General features: G+C 45.9%; 1 protein-coding gene across 3 annotated transcripts in view; it reads left to right on the top strand.

Moving 5' to 3' along the window:
- The window catches only part of RPH3AL (rabphilin 3A like (without C2 domains)), a 157,038-nt gene that overhangs the window by 7,062 nt on the left and 131,502 nt on the right, over nt 1-18,474 (top strand). The window contains exon 1 of one of the 3 annotated variants that reach the window (XM_033090068.1): nt 9,498-9,583. The exons of 1 other annotated variant lie outside the window; for it this stretch is intronic. The gene's annotated coding sequence lies outside the window, so the exon portion shown is untranslated. Of the gene's footprint in view, nt 1-9,497; nt 9,584-14,784; nt 14,911-18,474 lie in introns of those variants that run through there. One more of the 3 variants, XM_033090076.1, reaches the window with a different exon arrangement.

Raw genomic sequence — 18,474 nt, 5'->3', positions numbered from 1 at the left:
TGACTTCTTAGACTAAGTCATGAAAGGTAATGCAGCATCTATTTTGTTAGCTGAAGACTTGCTCCTGGAGACCTGAGCCTCCTGCTAAGAAGTCTGAGTATTCTGAGGCCACTATGCTATAAGGAAGCCCAAACTAGACCACATGGAGAGACCCTAAGATTGTGTGAAGGGAGAGAGAGAGGGAGATGCTCCAGTGGCTCCAGCCCCTACTTTTCCACATCCAGCCATTGCCCAACTGCAACAGCAGGAGAGACCCTCAGGCCAGCCCCACCCAAGCCCTTCCTGACTTCCTGATTCAAAGAAATTGTGCGAGATACTCAAATGGTTGCAATTGTTTAAGTTACTAAGTTTTGGGGGTGAAAAGTTATGCAACAATAGATAACCAGCACATCAGTCTTTGATTTTCACCATTCTAGTGTGTATGAGGTTGTATTTCTCTGTGGTTTTAAGTACCATTTGCCTGATGACTAATGATGTTGAGCACTTTTAAAACTGCTTATTAGACATTTATATACGAGGTTGGACAATTAAGTTCGTGAACTCATCCTAGAAAAAGTGCTACATACTTCACTGCTGAATATCACTATGGTCACCTTCGAAGTATTCCGCTTGGGAAGCTATGCACTGATGCCAGTGCCTAGTCCACCCTACAAAGCAATTTGGAACTCTTTCTGGAATGGCCATCAGAGCTGTTGTCGTATTACCCTTCATGTCCTGAATGTCATCAAAATGTCTTCCTTTCAATATTTCCTTTATCTTCAGGTAAAGAAAGAAGTCATTGGGGGCCAGATCAGGTGAGTAGGGAGGGTGTTCCAATACGGTTGTTTACTGGCTAAAAACTCCCTCACAGACAGTGCCGTGTGAGCTGGTGCATTGTCGTGATGCAAGAGCCATGAATTGTTGGTGAAAAGTTCAGGTCGTTTAACATTTTCACTCAGCCTTTTCAGCACTTCCAAATGGTAAACTTGGTTAACTGTTTGTCCATTTGGTACAAATTCATAAGGAATAATCCCTCTGATATCAAAAAAGTTTAGCAACATTGTTTGCAACAAGTTCACAAACTTAATTGTCAGACCTCGTATCTTACTTTGTAGATTGTCTGTTAAAGTCTTTTCCCATTTTGTAATTGGAATGTTTCTATTTTTATTGTTGATTTGTAAGAGCTTTTTACATGTCTTGGGTATAAACTCCTTTCTCAGATATGTGACTGCGAAGATTTTTTTCCAGGTCTGTAGCTTGTTGATTATACTATTTGGCTTATTTTCCTGAGCATAATGTCCTCAAGGTTCATCCACGTTGTAGCACGGGTCAGAATTCTCTTACTTTTTTTTTTTAATTCAATTTCCCAATGACAGTTGGCATACAATAGTATATTAGTTTCAGGTGTAAACATAGTGACTAGACATTTGTATACCTTATGAGGCCATCACCCTGACAGTACCCACCTGGCACTATACATGGTCATTAAAATATGATTGACTGTATTCCCTGTGCTGTACTTTGCATCCCATGACTGTTTTGTAACTGGCAATTTGTTCATCGTAAGCCCTTTCACCTTTTTCACCCTTTCCCCCACCTCCCCTCCCATCTGGCCTCCAGCAATTTGTTCTTTGTATCTATGAGTTTTTGTTTCGTGTGTTCATTTATTTTGTTTTTAGATTCCACATATAAGAGAAATGATATGGTATTTGTCTTCTCTGTCTGACTTATTCTGCTTAACGTAATATCCTCTAAGTCCATCCATGTGGTTGCAAGTGATAAGATTTCATTCTTTTTATGACTGTGTAATAGTCCATTGTATATATGTATCACATCTTCTTTAGCTAGTTGTCTATCAATCGACCCTTAGGTTGCTTCCATAGGTTGGCTATTGTAAATAATGGTGCAATGAATATAGGGGATTGATTCATTTTCTTAATGGTATCTTTTGATAAGCAGAAATTTTAAATTCTGATGAAGCCATCTGATCAATTTTTTCTCTTTGTATCCTGCCCAGGGAAATCTTTTCCTTCTCCTGCATCACAGAGATAACCTGCTTTCTTCAAAAAGCTTTGTGGTTCTAGGGTTTTAGGTTAGGCCCGTGATCCATCTCAAATTAATTTTGTGAACAAAGTCAGGGGTTAAGATTCATTTTTTTTCCAAATGGATTTCCAGTTGTTCCAGCAATTTTCATTGAAAAAAGCGTTTCTTTCCCCCATTACCTTCACTTGGCATTTTTGTAGAAAATCAATTAACTGGATATGTATGACTCTATTTCTGGATTCTATTTTGTTCCATTGATCTATTCGTCTCTCCGTGAGCCAGTGCTACACTGTCCTGATTATTGTAGCTTTATAGTAAGTTTTGATATCAGGTAGTATAAGTCCTCCAACTTTATTCATTTTGAAGATTATTTTGAATATTCTAGAGCCTTTGATTTTTCCATATACATTTTCAAATCATCTTGTCTATTTCTTCAAAACAGCCTGCTGGGATTTTGATAGGGGTTGCGTCAAATCTATAAAGTTTTGCACCCCTACTCAGTAATGATAGTCATTAGTACTGATCCACACACAGGCATGTGTGGACACACAGAGTTTTGTAAAGGACCCTCCTGTTGCTCTGTGTGTCCTCAGTCCTCTTGTCCACTGGGAAGCCCCCCTAATGTGTCCAGCATGCCTGCATATAGCCTTTGCTTCTAGGAACCAAGTGAAATGTAAATGACAGAAGTCATTTGTGCGAATGACCACCTGCTAATGGAGATGTCTGGGGTTTGCTTTCCAAGCACCCTGCTGTCCTCACCCAGGTGCTTACAGACAGGTGCAGGCTGCCCTCACTTTCTAAGAAAGGCTGGCCTGTCTTCCCTCTCAGCCAGTACTCCTTGCCGGGATACTCATCCGGCAGGAGGCAGCTTGACCCTGTCTCTTCTTGATTTTAGTAAAGATTATGTCAAACTAGCCAGTCAGCTTTGAAAGAGAAAATTCATATCCAGCAAAGGAATACAATCTCTTGCAAGAGGAAAGAGATTGGGTGAGAATATCTCTGTTTGATAGATGAGAACACAGACAGAGATGCAAAGTGACTTGCTCGCCCTCTTAATGCTAATTAGCCACCAAGTTGGGTCTGGAATCCTCATCCCCAGTCCCACAAATCTTTCCGAACAGCAGTTGACTTTACAGTGACAATCACTGACCAACAGACGGGATGATAGCATCTTCACTATGTGTTGCAGCTTCCTTGTTTAAACTTTCTTCTTGTGGTCTCAGTGGACGTTATTGTTATGAGCAGGTAAGAGCTGAGGTTTCTTTCTCTATACGGATTACGTTTTCCCCTTTGGCCAGTGCTGACATGAGCTCGCCTGGGGTAGAACTTATGGCTTTGCCTCTTCCTGCTGTCTACTCAGCCTGGGTCCATCTAACTGGTTGGTCTGCTGGTTCCAGTTCTCTGCTGTGTCCTGCCCACTTCCTCCATGCTGTCAGTTTCTTCTCCAAGGCAGACAGGCAGTGTCCACTCTTCAGTAACAACAGCCTTATATTTGGGCCAGCGGGAACCCTGCGCTTGACATTGTTCTTCACAGAACCCTGCTCTGACTCTCCCCTAGCTATAGCCCACGTTAAGGGACAGGAAGTCTGTGGAATCAAGGGGTCCTGCCCACCCAATACCTATCATGCCCCTCTCCACTTCTAGCCCACAATCTGAATACCTGGCACCTTGGAATTTCTTGCTCAAATGGCCCCAGCTTGCTTGTAGGGCCTTTCTGGGCCTGTTTCCTGAGTCCATCTTCCTGAGTAGCTTTAGGCCAAGAGCAGCACATATGGAAACTCAACAGGCAGGCTGAGGAGTCCAGACCTATGCATTCAAAGGCCTTCTCAGTGTTATAGGTTCAAGGCCTATGTAACCCAATGCTTTGAAAAGCCAAAAGTCAAAACATCGGGGTTTGGAATAAGGAAAGGTTTATTGGTCAAGAAGGTGGCACCAACCAAGAAGATGGGAGACCCGTTAGTGCCTCAAATCCATCTTTTTTTTTTTTAATTGGGGAAGGTGAACAGGACTTTATTGGGGAACAGTGTGTACTTCCAAGACTTTTTCCAAGTCAAGTTGTTGTTTTTTCAATCTTAGTTGTGGAGGGTGCAGCTCAGCTCCAGGTCCAGTTGCAGTTGTTAGTTGCAAGGGGCACAGCCCACCATCCCTTGTGGGAGTCGAGGAATCGAACCAGCCAAATCCATTTTAGGAGCCCAGAATTTAGGGGTTTTTTTCTGTCAAGGGAAGGGAGAATGGGCAGGACAAGGGGTAGGACCCAACGAAGAGGGAAATTTCCAAATCTCTTTGTTCCCAGTTGGTTCTTGATGTTCTTTAACCCCTATGAGGGGTCCCAAGATTAGCTAGCATATTTTTTCCCATCTGTTCCTGGAGGGTGTTTTTGTGGAATTCTTCTAGACTATTAGCATATCTACAATAGAAATTATTTGCCTGAAGGCCCTGGGAGAAATGCAGGCTAGAATTTATGGTAGGGATCAGGCTGGAGAGAAGCAAAAGCATTTCACCTTGTTATATCAGTGCAGAAAGGAGCTGGGAGTGGGAAGAGGAGGAAGCCGGCTGTGGGCTGGGTGCAGAACCCCAAAGAGCCTGAAATTCAAAATTTAAATCTGGGCTTCCAGATTGTTATGAAGATCTTTTTGTCATGGTAGGAAGATAGTACATATTTTATTTAACAGTATGTCAATTTAATTTACAACTTTTAGACATATGGTCTTGCCCTGGGCTTTGCAACTGTTAAGAGCAAGCCTGCTTTTCGTTTTTCCTCCTTTTATCACCCACTCCAACCACCTCCTGATTGTCATGTCATACTTGATGGTACCTTAAGGGAAAAAGAAAAAAGAAAAAAGGAAAAGAAAAACCCTACAATCAGTTCAATAAATTTCACTATATCCATATGATAAACTACCTGGGAGCTTCTAAAACACAGTGAGGCAGCTTGACGTAGGCTGATTCCAGACCGAGGCCAAGCGTGTGTTCATGATGAAGCAGCAGAAGTGTAGGGCAGTGTGGATGGTTTGCTAACACCTGCTACCCCTCCCTCACGTCCCTCCAGCCCGCGGACCTCCTTGCCGTATCTCCAACATGCCAGCGCAGGACACCTCAGTCCCGGTTTTGTACTTGCTGCTCCCTTCCCCATGAAACACTCCTGCTCTAGATGTCCTGCCTTCACTCTGAAGAATACCAGAACATGCCAGCCCAGAATATGCCTCTTTGGCCTATGGATTATTTTGAGCCAAAGGCCATTGAGAACCAGCAGACACAGGAAAAGCTCTAAAACTAGGGCATATGTTTTCCTCTTGTAAAGGAAATTTACATTTATAAAGGTCATTTCCATTTGTAGAGGTGTCCTCTGCTCTCATACCTGGAAGAGGGGAGCTCTGAATTCAGAGAAGGCACTGGCTTCAAACTGCATAACTTACCTTACTAAACACCCCTCTTTTACCGTGCTTTTCCTGGTCACCTTCCCATAACTTTCCTCCCTTGCCTCCCAAAACCACTTTTCCTTTATGTAGCCTAAGATGGTATATAAGCCCCCTCCTTTTAAAAACATTTTGTAGTAAAATTAGTTAACAACATTATATAATTTTCAAGTATACAAGATTATAATTCGACGTATGTGGACTTTATTGTGTGTCCCTCACCTGAAGTATAGTCTCTTTCTGTTACCGTATATTTGACCCCCTTTAGCATCTGTCCCCTGTGGTTACCGCCATTCTGTTGTCTGTAGCTATGAGTTTGTTTTTGTGTATTTGTTTTGTTAGTTCTTTACTTTTTGTTTTATATCCCACATATCGGTAAAATCGCATCTTCCTTGTCCTTTTCTGGCTGATTTATTTCACTTGGCATGATACTCTCAAGATCCAACCATGTTGTGGCAAAGGGCAATATTTCATCTTTTTTATGGCTGAGTAGTATTCCCGTGTGTGTGTGTCTGTGTCTCTGTGTGTGTGTGTGTGTGTACACCACATTTTCTTTAGCGATCATTCATCAGTGGATACTTAGGTTATTTCCATTGGCCACCTCCTTGAGCCACATTTTCTTCTTTGTGAATTCTGCTGTGTATGTAATTAAAACTCTTTTCTTTTGTTAACCTGTCTTCTATCAGTTTGGTTCAGGGGCCCCTAGGAGCGTAGAAGGATAAAGATTTTTCCTCGCCTACAATTCAAAGTTCATCTTATCAGAGAAGCTTTCCCTGACCACTTAGCCATGTTCCTTACTGTCCTTCACTTTCCTCCATAGCATTTATCACCACTTGACTTACACATTAAGTTGCTTGTTTAGGTATCATCTGTCTGTCGCTACTAAAACATAAGCTGGAAACTTTGTTTTGTTCACTGCTGTATCTCTAACATCTAAAGCAGTGATGGCATGCAACAATCACTCCCTAAATGCTTATTAAATAACACATGTGTGTAAAAAAATATATGCCATGTATATGTATATGCCTGGCATAATGCTGAAAGGATAAGAAACAGGTAAAGTGGTTGTCTCACTGGAAGGAGGGAGAAGACAATGAGTTTTCACTCTCTCTTCTTTTGTGATATTTCTCTTTGCTACCACATACATATAATATTGATTTAAAAAATGACTTTTTTAAAGTCCCATAAATCATCAACGGGAGTAAGAATAAAACAATTGTGATTGAGTCTCATGATGGAGTATTATATGGGAATTTTAAAAAACCAAAAAACTACGGTCAAATGTGACCACATGGATGAATCTCTCAAAGTCTGAGCAAAAAAGTTGCAGACGAATACAAACAAGCAAATCCATAGACAGAAAACAGATTTGTGGCTGCCAGGGGAGGGAGGAGAGAGGAATGGGGAGGAAGTACTTCATAGATATGGGGTTTTCTTATGGGGTGATGAAAACAATTTTGAAACTAAAAAGAGATGGTGGTTGCACAACCTTGTGAATGCACTAAATGCTGCTGAATCAGACACTTTAAAATGGTTAATTGTATGTCGTGTACTTTCACCTTAATTTAAGAAAGCACAGAAAATGTTCCCATTTACATAAGGTTTAAAACAGTTTAAAACACACACACACACACACAGCAGTATTATATATTATTTGAGGACATATGGGCATATAGTAAAAGTATAAAGGAATGTCGGGAACCGAGAAATGCTAAATTCTAGATGAGGTTACCTCTAGATTAGGCCACAAACACGCACAAACGGACAACCATGTGAAAACACAGCAAGAAGGCGACTGTCTACAAGCCAAAGAGAGAAGCCTCAGAAGAAAGCAACCCTGCCGGCACCTTGATCTCAGACTTCTGGTCTCGGAACTGTGAGAAATAAATTTCTGTTGCTTAAGCCACCACTTCGTGGTACTTGTTGCGGTGGCCAAGAAAACTCATACGGATCCAGTGTCCTCTCCCTTTCCCTCAAGTTGCCGCAGGCCACAGCTTTACTCCCACACTTCCTATTCTCCACCTTTCATTATGTGACTTCCTAGGGTGTTTAGCCACCAGAGCAGACAAACATGTAGCACAGAAAAGGGTGGGAGGGTCCAGTCATCTGCCACTGACTGAAAGACTCATCCCCTTATCTCCCACGTGCAGCATTTAAAAAAAACCCATCTTTCAGCCCTGGGCTGGGACCATGCAGGAGCTGGGTCTCCAGAAGGAAGAAACTGACAGCGAAGATGCCAGGGGCTTAGAGAACTACTTTAGCTGACTGACGGCCTCCACGGGAGGAAACCCCGTAGGACTTGACTGCCCACCCATTCCACTCTGGCAGGATGTGTCCTGTCCTGGTTGTTTTTGTGGGGGTTCAGAACAAGTTACCCCAAGGCATACCTCTGTGGTATGCAGATTGTTTGAGCTAAAGGCAACTTTAGCTGTGGGCTCAAGAGAAACTTCTGCCCCTCCCTTTACTACCTAGAAGAGCTTGAATTAGAAACTTTGCCCATAAGAGATTATCAGAGATAACCTCTTTTTGGCTATTTATGGGGCAGGGCAAACTTCTATTTACTGAACATCTGCTCTTCCTATCACCCTGTAATGGCTCCGTGAAGACCTCAAGGCACCTTACCTCATCCCTAGCTCAGAATGTCTTATGAGGTCAGACCAGTAAGTTCGTGAACTCACCCTAGAAAAAGTGCTACCTACCTCATTGCTGAATATCACTATGGTCACCTTTGAAGTACTCCCCTTGGGAAGCTGGCACTGACGCCAGAGCCTAGTCCACCCTACCAAGCAATTTTGGAACTCTTTTTCTGGAATGGCCATCAGAGCTATTGTCATATTACCCTTGATGTCCTGAATGTCATCAAAACATCTTTCTTTCAATATTTCCTTTATCTTCAGGTAAAGAAAGAAGTCATTGGGGGCCAGATCAGGTGAGTAGGGAGGGTGTTCCAATACAGTTATTTGTTAACTGGCTAAAAACTACCTCACAGACAGTGTCGTGTCAGCTGGTGCATTGCCGTGATGCAAAGGCCATAAATTGTTGGCAAAAAGTTCAAGTCGTCTAGCTTTTTCAAGCAGCCTTTCAGCCCTTCCAAATAGTCAACTTGGTTAACTGTCTGTCCGGTTGACACAAATGCATAATGAATAATCCCTCTGATATCAAAAAAGGTTAGCAACATTGTTGCAACAAGTTCACGAATTTAATTGTCAGACCTAGTATTTAACAAGCCCTCAGGTGCTTCTTACATGAGAGGCCCCAAGGCCACGTTTGAGAAACAGGTTTAAAGTATAAACAGCATCTCTCAAATAGATACACACAACCAGAAGCCTTCTTCAGCCAAGCACCCACAGTAACGATCTCTTGCCCTAAAAACTCCGGGGTCACCCTGCCTACTGGCTCCTACCTCTTAGTGCTATTCATTTGTCATGGGCCCACTTATCTCTAGGTTGCAATCTCACAACTTTCACTGGCTGGATGTTCATTACCCAGCCTACTCTGCAGCACCCGGACCTTCACCTCAGCCTGCAGTCCCTCTGAAGCCTTCCCAGGGTGCCCAGGGACGGAAACTGCCTCCTCACTGCCCACCTTCTTTCCAGGGTCTCTCTTTGAACCCATAGTCCCAAACCCTTAGGGAATAAGCAGATAAGAACACTTAATGGGATAGGGAGGTCTCACTTCCCTTGGCCTGCTATAGTTTATTAATGATAAAATGAAATGGGTCTAGTAGCAAAGAACATATCTAGCTCCCAGATCTTGGTTTCTAATACTATTCCCCAACAAAAGGAAGCAGGACTTCTCAGAGAAATGGCTGAGTGTAGGACGGGGGCAGGGAATTTACAAAACGAGCCTTGAGAATCTTGTAGTGCTAGAAAGTAAGGACTTGAAGCTGCTTAGGGAAAAGACAGTGATGTTTGTTATCCAGTAACAAGAAGGGGCCAGCTGAGACCCGTCCCATGCTAAGGATAGCCATCCAGAGGGCTCCCCCTGTCTGCCTACCAGGTGACCTCAGGCTTGGGTTCTGTCCCCCGCCGCAACAGGTCCCAGGTGGGAAAGGGCGGGGCAAGGCAGGGCGGGCGCCTGGGTCCCTGCGGCCGCCGCCAGAGGGCAGCCAGGGAGCGCGCCGGGCTGCAGGGCCGAACTCGCAGGTAAGTCCGGTTAAAGTGGGGCCGCCCCCCTTTCCGGGCACAGTCTCCGAGGGCTGGGGAGTGCGTTTGGCTTCGTGGTGGGAGCCCATGGGGTCGCGCTGGATGGCCCTGGCCCTGTGGGTGGGAACTGGGAGCCCTCTGCGCCCGAGGAGGGGGCGAGCCCTGGGCCGGTGGGGCGCGGGCAGCGCCTGGGCTGGGCCTCCTGAGCGGTTGGCGCTCTGCGCCTGGTCTGCAGCGCGGCCGGGGGCTCTCTGGGGACCCTGTCCAGCTCCCGGAGCTGGTGGGCCGCAGGGGCAAGGCGGGGGCGGCTGAGTGGGGGAGGGGAGTGGGTGGCGAGAGGGCGGGCGCGGGCGGCCGCGGACACCAGGCGGCGCTGGGGTGAGCAAGCCCGGCGAGCGAGTCAACAAGTGCGGTGTTTACCGAGCGCCCGCCGACGCGCGCACGTGTGGTGGTAGGGACCTGGGTGCCCTCGGTCTGGCCTCGGTCTGGCCTGTGGGTGAGGGTCCCACAGTCCAGACGATTGGCATGGGGCGCCGTGGTGGGCTCCGACCCTGGACATTTGACCTTTCGCCCGTCACTAGGTGTCCAGGTGTGTGTGTGTGTGAGTGCAGGATGGAAGGGTGTCTCACTGGCCAAACAAGAGTCTCCCGGTTCTCTCTGCCCACCTGCAGCCTGAGAAGCTTGCCCCGGCTGTTTTCCAGTCCTCCCGAAACCCACTCCCAGCTGTCAGGCCCACCTCTGTTTTCCCCCGGCAGAAAGATTTGGAGGGAGTGTTGAAATCCATCCGGGGCGCCTCACTGCTTTCAGGTTGAGGGCTCCGGCCTCACCATGGTGTCTGTGACACCTGCGTGGTGGGCGCCGAAGCCTCCTCCTTGGGCTGCGTGAGGGCTCCGCTGGGGAGTCGGGGAGTTTTGTCCCATGCCTGGTTGCTCAGAGGCTGAGGACCTGGCTTTCCCACCTGGGTGGTCCGTAACCCTGCCCCACCCCCACCCCAGAGGTTGTCCTGGGGAGAGATGTGATGTGGAAGGGGGAAACCCCTCCTCAGCAAGGGCAGGGCAGGGCCTGGAGGATTCCTGGCTCCATCTGTGCAGCTGGGTGGGGACCTCAGTTCCTCCCAGCAGTCAGGGCTGGGCGCCTCCGCCCCGGCCACCCTGGTTAGAGCATTGGCAGCGCCAGGGCTGCAGTCCAGTCTCTGCCTCTCCCCGCCCCCACACCTTGCGGGGCTATGCCGTGTCCCTCCACTTGGCCTCGCATCTCTTGGGGGGAAAAAACATACGTGGGAGCCATTAGCTTCGTTTCCTCTTTTCTCTCACTGTCACATTTCCCTGACAAGTGCTCTGCACCTGCTGCCTGCCTCGGCTCCACGCCTCCCTTCCTAATCCAAGGCAGCCTGGCTGCTGCTACCCCCCCTACCCCCCACTTTGCTGAAACTGCTTCCTTGAAAATCATCTTGTTTCCAAACACTGTGCTTTTGTACGCGGTCCATCTGCCCAGGAAGCGGACCCCATGTGCATGCGTCCTCTTTGCAGCCTTCTCTGCTGTGATTTCTGGGGCACCCCTCTGTCCTGGCTTTGTTCTTGTTTCTCCATTGTTTCTTCTCCTCTTCTGACCCCTCTTCCCTCTTGTCTGGGGCGTTTTGTGAGGCCTTATGTTTAGCTTCTCAGGGAGCTCGCACCAGGAGCCCTCAGGGAACTCCCCCTCTAGAGTCCAGCTCCAGTCTTGGCTCTTTGGGTGCCTAGTGACACTCCCCAACTCAGCGTGTCCAAGGCTGGCCTGCTTTCTCTCCTGGGCAGCTGCCCTCACCTAGTACTCTTTAACAGTGGGTTCCCTCCTCAGTCACACTCACTTTTCTCTGAAGTGTCCCTGATCTCCCTGTCCCTTTGAGACCAGGCCTTGAACACCTCAGGCCAGAGTTCAGAGGCCCCTTCGCTGGTCTCTCTGATGCCAGAACCTCCTTCAGCCCCCACAAACCATTTGGCATGTCGCCGCTAGCCTGCTGCTCCCTGACGACTGTGTTTACCCTGTCGCTGAATCTTCTTCCCTAAGAAATCTTGAGAGGCTTTGGGTTTCCTCCCACACAAAGCTGGCTCCTCTGTCTACCTCATGTGGCTCCTTAGTCATGTGGCCTCACTCTCTAGAACCAATTTCCTGTCGTGCAACTTCTTCCCTCCCCTCTTCTCTTGGCCAGCCCTTTTGCCCTTTCCCTTTGGGACCCAGCTCAGAAGCCATTTCCCTGGGAAAGCTTTGTCTTTCCGGCGGGGCCTTCCCACTCCACTCTGCCCCGGGCCGCCAGCCTTCTGTCTGCTGATAGCAGGTTCCTTTGTGTTAATGAATCCTCTTCCCTTCCTCTTGGATCCCCAGGATGCTCAATGAAAGAATTCCCTCCCCCAAACTTCCAAAAACACCTCTCTTCATCCCTCAAACTCTACCTCCCTCCTGGACTGTTCCAGTCTCCCTTATTCCCATTGGTCTGCACTCCTGCTAGCTTATTGATGAATTCATTACCGTGTGTGCCACCCAAGTTAATACTTGGTTCTCTGCTACCGTGTTTCCCCGAAAATAAGACTGAGTCTTATATTAATGTTTGCTCCAAAAGACGCATTAGGGCTTATGTTCAGGGGATGTCACCCTGAAAAATCATGCTAGGGCTTCTTTTCCAATTAGATCTTATTTTCGGGGAAACACGGTATTAGCTTCCAATTGTATCATGGGTGTGAGAGATGCTTATCCTGCTCTTAATCATAGCCGCTGGTTTTGAGTGGTCGTTATGTGTTGAGCATTTGCTGATTTTCCAGGCGTCCGTCCTGTGTGTTACCCTCCAGCGCCTAGAACGGTGGATGCTATGTTTCTTGTCTTCATTCTGCTCCTGCGGACACAAACCCGGCGAGCTCTACACACCTGCCTAAACCACACAGCTTGTGGGCAGAACAAAGGATGGAACTCAAGTCTGTCTAACGCTGAGGCTGCTTTTCTGTACTAGAATTCGCTGCTTGTCCAGGAAAGTGTATGCCTCAGTCCAGGGAGTGTGCTATAGCTCCTCTCAACACCTGGCTCGTACACAGTGTCCTGGTGTCTCAGTCAATGGATTGCTCGGGACTCCAGAAAAGGACTTTGTCACACAACAGATGGTTAATGCTGGGACCAGTGACTCAGGGACGCTATGACATCCACAGATGGTTAATAGTGGGACCAGTGACTCAGGAAGGCTGTGACATCTGCCCAAGAGGCCTTCAAAACAGGCTGTGTGTGTGTGTGTGTGTGTGTGTGTGTGTGTGTTAAGTAAGAGTTGTGCAACAGAGAACCCCTAGGGGCCCTCAGGTCATTTTTGTCCCTTAAGACACTTTTACCTGCTGCTTTTGGTAAACAGAATCAATCCTCTCCCCCACCCCCACCCCCAGTAGTACCCACTTCAACTAAGTTTCTTTAGAAGCTGTCCTTTCCTTCCCTCCACAGGTCACTGTCATATGAAAATGAGTTCCTGCTGTGAAATACAGTTGCCATGGCAACCACTAGTGAGAGACCCCAGTCTGTGGCTCTTAGGTCCCTGCACTGTATGCTTTCAAAGGTTTTTTCCGTCTTTGTCACCTAAAAAAATGAAATAATCCACTTATTCTCCTTTTACATGGACATGTAAAACAGTTTTTTTATTTTTCAGGCAGCAATTTCTGGGCACTGTCGGTGCCCCAGCAGCTTGTCTCCGGGCTGCTGGCACACCATTAATAATGACCCTGAATGGTACCCATGATTTAAGTCCCATTTTGAGTGAAATTCAGTGCCCTGTGTGTGAAAAGACAGTAGCCGAGGCCACCAGGCACCCGTGATGACGGTAGAGGCAGAGGGAGAGACAGCGGGTTATAGGGGTGGGGAGGGCTTTTTGGTGCAGCTCTGCTCCAGTTGGGCAGTGAAATTGTCTTCAGTTGCTGTCTCCTCCTGTGTGAGGGCCTTGCTGGACTATTTTGGCAGGGGCTACCCAGAGCAGGGTTCCTTGGGTACTGAGAAAGACAGGGTGCCTCTGGTAGCGACCCTACCCTCCCTACACTGATGAGTGCTTACGATGTGCAGGCACTGTTCCTGTATTTAATCCTCAACCAAATGAACTTAGATGTATTATTATTATCCCCATTTTACAGGTAAGGAAACTGATGCACAGAGAGGTTAAGGGCTTGACAAAGGACACACCACAAGTAGGTGGTAGAATCGGGCTTTAGTCTTAGGAAGTCTGACTCCTATGGCCAATAACGCTCTTTACTTGCCACCACGTAGACAGTGTTGGAAAAAAGAAAGGGGAAATTGGAGAGGTGGGACAGAGTGACTTTTTCAAGATGTGAGGCTTAAAGCAGTAGTTTTCAACTTTTTATATCTCACGATGGACAAAAGGCAGCCGTGAAAAGGCATGTATTAGAATGTTCATAGCAGTACTGTTTGTAACCCCCAAACTGGAAATCACCCAATGTCAATCAGCAGTAGAAGGGACAAATAAATTGGGCTGAATGCGCACAATAGAACGCTAGAACACAGTGAGAATGAATCATGTACAGCTACGTGGAACAACATGGATGAATCACACAAATACTGTTAAACAGAGGAGCCAGATGAAAAAGAGCACGCGTTGTGTAATTCTATTTCTATAAAGTGCACCTAAGGCAAAATGAATATAAGTTGTTGGAAGTCAGGGTCGTGGGTTCCTGGAGGCGCCAGAAAGGCTTTGGGAGGCTGGTAATGTTTGGTTTCTCTGGGTGTTGGTCACATAGGTGCGTTCATATTATCAAAATTCATCAGTTTTCATAGGTGTCCTTCTCTGTGTGTATGTGTCATACTTCCATAAAATGTACTGCGACCCGGAAAACGGCAGCAGTGACTCTACACCTGGCACTGGATACAGATACTCCATTCCCTTATCGGGGCCACACCCTGACTTCACTGTCACCGGAATCTTGGGTTTCTTGTGAGAGGTGGGGGCTGACATGAGGGTGGGCACCTAGGTTCCGGGGGACACAGCTCTGGGGATGTGGGAGCAGAGCCAGGGGCAGCCCTGGTTTCTTCCTGTCCCCCCCCCACTCTGTTGTGTTTGGGGAGAGCTTGCTAAGCTAAGAGGTGACTGGGTGGTTTCTGCTGAGTCCGTGAAGGAGCCCATTTCTTGCTGCCTTGAGGCCTGGGGGCGGGTAAGGGAGCTAATGTGTATCACCGGCTGCTGGTTGTGGGGTGTCAGGCTGGCCTGGAGAAACTGCAGAATACAGTAGGTGCTGCAGCCCTCTGCACAGACATTCTCCGACAGCAGCGAGCTGCCTGCAAAACATCACATTTCAAGGACTGTGCCAGCCTGTAATGTAAGCAGCCTTCATTGGGAGAGCAGCGCCTCCTTTCACATGGCAGTTACATGCTGCTAAAAATACCAGCGTAACCTGATGTCAGACCGCAGTTCCATAGTTAACAGCTATGTAAAAGCACTTGCTTCGTAAATCCTGGACGGTTATCCAGTTGGGTGTTGCAGTGACCACTGCAGGCATCAAGATGAAGTTGGTGGCGGGTTTGCCTGGGGAGGAGGGTGAACGATTGGCAGTCTCCAGCCCTCCCTGACTCACTCCCCTGCGTTCATGCCTCATTTAGGTATTGGTGCGTTTGTATCTTTGGGTCTGGCCCATCCAAGCAGTTGAGTGATGCCAGGGTTTGTAAAGTGTCCTCTTGCCCAGCTCCCGCCCCCTTCTCATTCACTGCTGGTGCATCCTCTGATTGACAGAGATGCAGCACCTTGGGGTTAGAAGGGCCTTCTCCCCATTCAACAGTCCCCTCAGTGGGTAGCCAGGGTGGGCAGCCATGTGGCTCATGCCCAGATGCTGGCAGGGAGCGGGGCAGCCCATCTCATTGTTGGCTGATGATTTGAATAGTAAGGAAGAGCGATGGAACAAAACCAAGGCACAGAAGATGCCAGGTAGGCCAAAATGCCAGGCTGTCTGTCACTGACAAGAGGAAATTTCACAGGGATCAGGTTTATAAGGCCGTCGGAGCCGAGGCTTGGAAAGGAACATCACAATGGACATCAATTTGGCAGGACCCGCTAAAAAGTGCATCTGCTCTGTGGCATAGGCAGGATCTGCCCTAAAGAAACCCTGGCGTGTGTGCACAGGTGGAAAATTCTCGGACAGTCTTTGTGGCGGTTTGCTATGGTGAAAAACTGCACACAGTTTGAATGTTCGCTGGTGGGGGAATAGTTACATAAATTCGAATTTTCATGCCTGGGAATACTATGCAGCTTTGAAAAAGAATCCGTTCGATCTTTAGATAACAATACAGATGAATCTCTAAGATGGTAAGGTGAAGAAAAGTTTCAAAGTGATAAATACATTATAATGCCTTTGGTAGAAATGGATACACGTAGTCCTTCTTCATACTTTATATGAGTATAGATATATGTAACACACACCTACATGTAAAAGCATATAAAAAGGTCTAGAAAAATGCATTCCAAACTTATATTAGCTATTATCTCCAGGGAAGGGTGACGGAGACTAGAAGTGTGTATATGTGCGGGGTGGGCGGGATGATCAAAGAGAAATTTAGCCTTCTCTGGGATATTTTAATTTTAAAAAATAATGTTATGGAGGTATAATATATACCTGAAATAATTCACTCATTTACATATGCAATCTGTTTTAAATTCTTAAAGGGAAGAATACTTGTATAATTAAAAATTAATGTCTTATCTAACGCCCTTCCTGATAGAAGAAACCTTCGTTCATCTCTGTCTGAGTCACGGAGGCTCAGTGGATGGGTTTCCTCTTCTGAGCTGAGATCTGCCTCTTTATTGCTTTGCCTCTGAGTCTATTCCTTTGGAGCCATCTCAAATAAGTCATTCCTTTTCCACGGGGCAGGATTTTCACCGGGTCAAGAGCCCCGTCATGCCTGTCTCCTCTGGCCTCTTTCAGGGGTTCCTTTATAGGGAGATATGAGTCATGCATTCCAGACCTGGGCTGGGCACCTGGCTCGTCAAACATCGTCAAAGTTTTGCAGAATTGAACCCTTCGCCCCTGACGTTGCTTGACCGTGACATAACACTTCTTACAACTATTGGTTATTTATTATTATTATTATTATAAAAGCAATTCATGTTCATTGTGGAAATTTTAGAAAATACACAAAAACAAAGAAGCAAATAAAAAGCTACGATTCCCAACCTCCAGAGATAACCACTGTTTAATGTTTAAAAATTGAGACTGTTCTATATGTAACATATTTACCTATCCATGAGAATATTGGCTGACATACGTAAGACATTTTTTTCTCAGTTCAGTGTTTGTTTTCCTATTACTAGTTTTAAACACAGAGAAGTTTCTAACGCTTCTGTGGTACGGTGTACTGAGTGTGTTCTTCCAAAAGTCCTATGTTGAAGCTTTAACCCCCAGTGTGATGATACGTGGAGATGAGATCTTGGGGAGGTAATTAGGGTTCCATGAGGCCGTGAGGGTGGGGCCCTCGTGATGGGATTAGTGCCCTTATGAGAAGAGACACCAGAGAGCTGGCTTGCTCTCTCCTCGGCATGCACTGAGAAGAGGCCATGTCTGCACACTACGGCCACTCACTGTCTGCAAACCAGAAAGAGTCCACACCAGGAACCAGATCGGCTGGCACCTTGGCGTTGAACTTCTAGCCTGCAGAACTGTGAGAAATGAATGTTGTTGAAGCTACCCAGTCTCTACAGGATTTTGTTATGGCAGCCTGAGCAGACTAATACATGTAGTTAACTCCATCTGTCCTTTCATGTTATGATTTCTTCCTTTGCTTTTGGGTTTGAAAGGTCCTTCCCACCCCAAGGTCAGATAAATATTCTCCTCTGTTTTCTTCTGATTCTTTATCTGGTTTCAGCTTTTCATTCAGCACTCTCTTTTATGTTCCACTCTAATTCAATCAAAATTTATTTTGGTTTATGATGTGAGGTAAGACCCTGATTTTCTTTCTTTCCAAGTTATTGACCATTCTTTCAGTTCAGTTTCTTTCCCCAACAACTACATTTTAAATTTAAATTTATTTTTTGAATATACATCACAATCATGTTGTTTAAAATTCAAAAGGTTCAAAAGGAAAACAGTGAGTATCCCCCTTCTCTCTTATCCCTTAGCCTCCCACGTCCAGTAACTGGTGTGGTAGTAACTAGGTGTTACTAGGTTATGGATTTTGGTCTTGGACACCAGGTGTCCTTCTCCCTTCTTTTTTCATTTTTCCTCCACTATTACATTTTTTATTGTGACTTTACATATTTGAACCCCTGGCAGTGCAAATTCTTTCTCAGAATTTCCTTGGATATGCTTGCTTATTTATTCATTCTTTTATATGAAATTCATAATCATTTCATTGTTTTCCTACAAATATCGTTAGAATCAAATTTGGAATTACATTAAATTTATAAAACAATACTTATATTGAGTTTTCCTATCTAGAAGTATGGTCTGTCCTGTATTTATTTATTTCTTCTTTTCTATCATCTTTTATAGCACGCAGTAAATTTTCATAGAATTCTTTATGGAGGTTGTGAACATTTCTTGTTAGGTTCGTTCCTAGGTGTTTTATGTTTTTGTTGCTAGGAAATAAGGTGGGTTTTTTTTCTTTTTACTTTTTATTTTTAACTAGATATTGTTGGAATATAAGACAGTTATTGATTTTTTAAATTATTGTAAAATATGTATACAAAAGAGCATATAAAATGTATATGTACAGTTTAAAGAAGAGGAAAGCAGTCATATGCCCAGCTAACTTAAGAAATAGAGCACCAGTAGCCCTTTAGAAATTGCTTTTATACCTCTCAAATGGATATTCCTCTCTCTGCCTCCCTCTCCCCATAGAAAATGCTAACCTGAATTCTGTTATGATCATTCACCTGCTGTTCTTCATAGCTTTAC

This window comes from Rhinolophus ferrumequinum, chromosome 21 (genome assembly GCF_004115265.2).
Source record: "Rhinolophus ferrumequinum isolate MPI-CBG mRhiFer1 chromosome 21, mRhiFer1_v1.p, whole genome shotgun sequence".
Lineage (NCBI taxonomy): Eukaryota > Metazoa > Chordata > Mammalia > Chiroptera > Rhinolophidae > Rhinolophus > Rhinolophus ferrumequinum.
Note: the sequence above shows the minus strand (reverse complement) of the source record. Positions and strands in the feature narration are given on the sequence as shown.